This window comes from Myotis nattereri (genome assembly GCF_964212035.1).
Source record: "Myotis nattereri genome assembly, chromosome: 13".
Taxonomy (NCBI): Eukaryota; Metazoa; Chordata; class Mammalia; order Chiroptera; family Vespertilionidae; genus Myotis; species Myotis nattereri.
In genome coordinates this window covers 4,471,720-4,477,806 of record NC_138088.1, presented here as the reverse complement: position 1 = coordinate 4,477,806, position 6,087 = coordinate 4,471,720, and positions in this window count along the sequence as shown.

Below are 6,087 nucleotides of genomic sequence, written 5' to 3'. Positions count from 1 at the left end.
GGCTCTGCTGGGCGCACAGTGTGCTCTCTCGGTGTATCGTTGATTTCCTTTCTGACAACTCCTGAAGGCAGCATTCTGTGGTTTGGGGTGAATAGTGTCTACCCACTGATTTCACTTAGATAATATCAAAATACCCTCCCACATTTTCCAACGAAATAAAAGTTTCTTAAAACAACTGCAGCCTATTTGGTTGAAGGGATTACAGAGCCCAATAAAGGACTTAAACTATATTCATTAAGATTTTATCTGGAAAGATAGCTAAAGGGAGCTAAGGATTTCCCAGACCTTAGGAAGCCCTGATTCTGGGAGGACCTAGAACCAGTAAACTGACTTCTTACAGGCATTTTCAAGACAGATATTTATCCATGGTTATTAGCTAGAATCCATACTATTAGCTGGCATTTGAATAACTCAGTTCACTGAAGATTCCTATTAGGATGGTTTAATGTGTTATGCAAATTGGACTCCATTTTTCTGTGCCTCCAAGTCCCATGGAGCCCCAGGGAGCTCAGAGGACCAGCTGCCTTTCTAGAACCACTGGACAAAGACCTGTTGGTGTGGGGAGCTTTTTGTGGGTGGGCAGACTTCCTTCCTCCATCACATGAGCACACTGAGGAACAGTCCAAAACTAAAATAGCTGTTTATAGAGAAGGTCCAAGAGGAAACTTTTGCCTGGCTTGAGTTCTTTCCTATCCCACCCTAACACTTAACATATTACTCAGTCGGCTTTGTTGAAAGCAAATATTACATTCTACTTGCTTTTTAGTTTTTGCCCTTTAGCTAACTAATAGACTTTGATATAAGCATTATTATGTAATTTTGAATCTCTTATGCCAGATATATTTTTCAAACTAAGATCTAGGAGAGTTATTTTTTCTTCAGAGTTCTATTAAATCATTTATTTTTATCCCCCCCCCCCCCACCTCTGCTGTAACATTTAGAAACTGGCTTTGGGAACCAAATTTTGGAAAACCAAATTCATAGAATGAAAACTTCCATATTCTGTTTTTGAAAAGATTGTGGCCATTATTACAGTCATCTTATTATAGGACTTTGCCTCATACAATTACAGTGATAATTTTATCAAAGAATTTTAGTGACCAGTTAGATGTTATCTTAAGCTATAAAGCACTTGAATATACATCTTTGTAAAGTGTAATTCAGTAAAGATCAGAATATTCTATGTATTATATTAAGAACATTTCTAATATTAAGCTGTAGATCTTGAATTTTTAAGAGGCTTATATTCCCTTGGCTGAATGAATACTTGAATTGGATGAATTAAAATGATCATTCTCATTTTTAAAATAATTATATGCCAGAAATCTATTTTATATTAAGTCAAATAGATGATTCTACCTATTTACATTGTTCATATAAATAGTCTATGCTAAACATTAATTTTGATGATTGGCCTTTAATATTTGTATTCCTAATCTATCTATCTGTTTTTATAAAATAATAGACAACAATATTCCTGAGGATTTCATGCTATCTAAATGGAAATATTTACTATGTATTGTCTCTTGCATTTTTATTACTTGGGCCTTATAATATTCTTGTAAAGAAAAACTCAATTTTTGACTTTTTTTAAAAAAATATATTTTATTGATTTCTTACAGAGAGGAAGGGAGAGAGATAGAGAGTTAGAAACATCGATCAGCTGCCTCCTGTACACCTCCTGGGGATGTGCCCGCAACCCAGGTACATGCCCTTGACCGGAATCGAACCTGGGACCTTTCAGTCTGCAGGCCGACGCTCTATCCGCTGAGCCAAACCGGTTTTGGCGACTTTTTTTTCTTTAATGTGTGCCTTATATTTTTATAGCTGGACTAATTTTTCATTTGTCAGGGAAGTTGAATAAGTAAATATGAGAAGACGGATTGTATTTGTTTTGATTTTATTTTTGGGAAGTGAATTTCAAATTGAAAACTTTTGACTAATTGAAATACTAAGTTTCATAAAACAACAAATCAGTTTTTGCCTACGATATGAATATGAAACTCTCATTGACATCTTTGTGAGTATATGAATGCTTATTTGGGAAAAATTAAAAAATATTTAAATATAATCATATATGCATTTATTATCTTTCAACTTTAAATACATATTTAAAAAGTTTTATGTGCTTGATGGACTTACGTGTTAGACCAAATCTTCTCAGATATAAACATTGTAGGCTTTATTTTCATATAAGTCTTAGTAATTTATTTTTCTTTTTCCCACCATGTATTATTTATTCATTCTGTTTTTCTCTTTTCTCCTTCCATTCTTTCTTCCTTTCTCCCTCTGCACCTTCCTTCCTTTTAAAAAATCTTTATTGTTGAGATTATTGCAGATGTCTCTGGCCTCTCCTCCCCACTGCCTCCCTCCGCCAGGATCCTACCCCACCTCAGGCCTTCACCACCCTATTGTCTATTTCCCTGGGTTATGCACATAAGTTATTTACTTAATCTCTTTCCACCTTCCTTAACCCTTCCTCTCTGAGTTTCTTCCGTCTGTTCCATGATTCATGCCTCTGATTCTATTTTATTCATTAGTTTATTTTTTCATTAGAAGAATCCTTGTTCATTTATTTTGGTTTTTAGACTCGATTGTTGATAGGTATGTATTGTCATTTTATTGTTCATATTATTTATCTTTTCCTTCTTCTTAAAGAAGATCCTTTAACATTTCATGTAATGCTGGTTTACTGGTGATACACGCCTTAGCTTTTTCTTGTCTGGGAAGCTCTTTATCTGAACTTCAATTCTAAATGATAGCTTTGCTGGGTAGAGTAATCTTTATTGTAGATCCTTGCTTTTCATCACTTTGAATATTTCTTGTCACTCTTTTCTGGCCTGCAAAGTTTCTTTTGAGAAATTAGCTGACAGTAGTTACCTACCTCTGTTGTAAGTAACTAACTGCTTTTCTCTTCCTGCTTTTAAAATTTTCTCTTGGTCTTTAACCCTTAGCATTTTAATTATGATGTGTCTTGGATGAGCTCCTTTGGGGCCATCTTGTTTGGGACTCTCTGTGCTTTGTGGATTTGTATGTCTAAAATTTAGGGGAAGTTTTCTGTCATTATTTTTTCAAATAGGTTTTCAATTTCTTCCTCCTGCTCACAACCCTGAAGGAAACAGGAACCTCAGTGTCACAAACACAAAGCCCAAGATTCTGCTGAGCCTGAAGGAGCCCTAGTTGGGTATGCAGCAGGCTGGCCACAATTTTAGCCTGGTGAGACCCCGGGCAGAGGACCCAGCCAGCTGTGCCTGGATCCTGACCCAGGAAACTGTGAGATGAGACATTTCTATTGTTTTAATCCACTAACCTTGTGGCATTTTGTTACATTGCACTTAAATATAAAAGACCAATTACCAACTACCAAAAACACTTAAATTTTTTTTTCTTGGATTATATCATTCTTACCCATTTTTAAATAATTATATTAATGAGGTAGATATAATCATTTGCACATTATAATTTATCCCTTTTAACTCTTTTACATGTATATATTTATAAAAAACATTATACAAAACTATATATATATATTTTTATATATAAATATAAATATAAAATACCATTATGTCAGTAATTCTCTAAGCATTGATATCTCAAACATGTTTTCTAGTAGATTCCCTTGGAAGGCTTCTTGGAAATAGTTTTCTCTGACCTCTTGCATGTTGACATTCATCTGCACCATCTGTACATCATGATACGTTTTACTAGATATTAAATACTTGAATCATATTTTCTTTCCTTGAAAATCTTGAATATATTACTCCTATTTTCTGTCATAAAGTGTTATTGTAAAAAAGCATGATAATAACCTGATTTTATTTTCTTCACACTCTTTGTATAGATGCCAAAGGATATTTTTCTTTTCAAACTTCACTAATTTTACTAAAAATAAATTCTTGGTATTGCCTTTGCGGGTAGCTCAGTTGATTGGAATATCATTTTCAGGAATATTGAGAAAGAAGAGCAAAGTTGTAGATATCATGCTACCTGATAACAGACTATATTACAACCCTATGGGAATCAAAACATTACTGGCATAAGAACAGGCATATAGAACAATGGAACAGAGCAAAGACCCCCGAAATCAAACCACATCATTATGGTCAATTAATATTTGACAAAGGAGCCAAGACATATGAAGTAAAGACAGTCTCTTCAATATATGATGTCGGGGAAATTGGACCGGTACATGCAAAAAAATGAAACTAGATCACCAACTTACATCACACATAATAATAAACTCAAAATGGATAAAAGACTTAAATGTTAAAAGTTGCAAAAACATAAAAATCCTAGAAAAAACAGGCAGTAAAATATCAGACATCTCGCATAGCAGTATTTTTTGCCAGTATATCTCCTAGGCCAAGGAAACAAAGAAAAAATAAACAAATGGGACTATGTCAAACTAAAAAGCTCTGCACAGCAAAAGAAACCATCAACAAAATGAAAAGAAATCCACCATATAGGAGAACATATTTGCCAATGATACATCTAAAAAGGGGCAAATTTCCAAGATATATAAAGAACTTATACAACTCAACAAAAAGTAGACAATCCAATAAAAAACAGGCAAAGGACCTGAATAGAAACATTTGGTTGGCCAATAGATATATGAAAAAGTTGCTCACGTCACTAATCAATCAGAGAGATGCAAATTAAAACTACAATGAGGTATCACCCCACACCTGCCAGAAGGCTACCACCAATAAATCAACAAACAACAAGTGCTAGTGAGGATGTGGAGAAAGTGGTACCCTTGTACACTTTTAGTGGAAATGCTGACTGTTGAGCAGCCACTGTGGAAAACAGTAAGGAAAACCTCAAAAAATTAAAAATGGAACTGCCTTTTGATCCAGTGATCCCATTTCTGGGAATATATCCAAAACACCAATCAGAGAGAATATATGCACCCCTATGTTCATTGCAGCATTATTTACAAGAGCCAAGATATAGAAACAGCTCAAGTAGCCGTCAGTAGACACAGTGGAATACTATGCAGCAGTAAAAAAGATGATCTCTTACCCTTTGCAACAGCATGGATGGAGAGTATTAAGCTAAGTGAAATAAACCAGTCAGAGAAAGACAAATACCATATGATCTCACTTTTACATAGAATCTAATGAACATAATAAACTGATGAACAAAATAGATCCAGAGGCATGCATACATGGAACAAACTAACAGCTGTCAGAGGGGAGGTGGGCATGGGGACTGGATGAAATAAGGTGAAGGGATTAGCCAAGAAACTTATATACATAACATATACACAGACTACATGTGTGATGGACAGGGGGGAGAGGGTGGCAAGGACTGGATGAAGATTGGGAAATTGAGGGGAGGAAATGGGGACATCTGTAATAGTGTCTACAATAAAAATAAAGTTAAAATTTTTTATTAAAATATATAAAATACATTGTAACACTGGCATATCGGTCAAGAGGGATATAAATGTTTTTAAAATATTCTAAGGTCCTTGAATTACTTAAGAAAAGGGTAAATTTATCAATATTAGGTTTTAATAACCTTAAAATGCTTCTTATAATTTCTATTATAGCTGTTCAAAGAACAGTAAAAGAGTGGATAATTTCCACAAAGAGAAGGTAACACATGGGCAGGACAGTAAAGAAAAAGAAACAGAAGGAAAGGTACAAATTAAAAGCACATAAAAAGAAAATTGAAGCCCCAAAATATCAGTAATTACAATACATTATAAGTGGATCAGGTGCTCAAGGTAAATGAAGAATATCAAGAAATCTAAAACAAAAATACAAGAAGGTTGAATATGAAAGAGTCTAAAAATGGATTCCAAAGCTAGCCTGAAGAAAGCTGGTGTGGTATATTACTTTTAGACAAAATGGAATTCAGGCTAAAAGCATCACTAGAGAAGTCCCCTGGAAATATATGACCAGTCTAAATTTGTGTCCACCCAATAAGACTTTAAAATATATAAGGCATATATACAAATAAAAGAAGCATATAAATAACAATTGAAAAATGTAAAGAAACAAGTACAAAGTAATAGTTGGGGATTTTAACCTATCTCTTTTAGTTATTAACAGAAAGCTCTGACAAAAATCTGTGAGCACA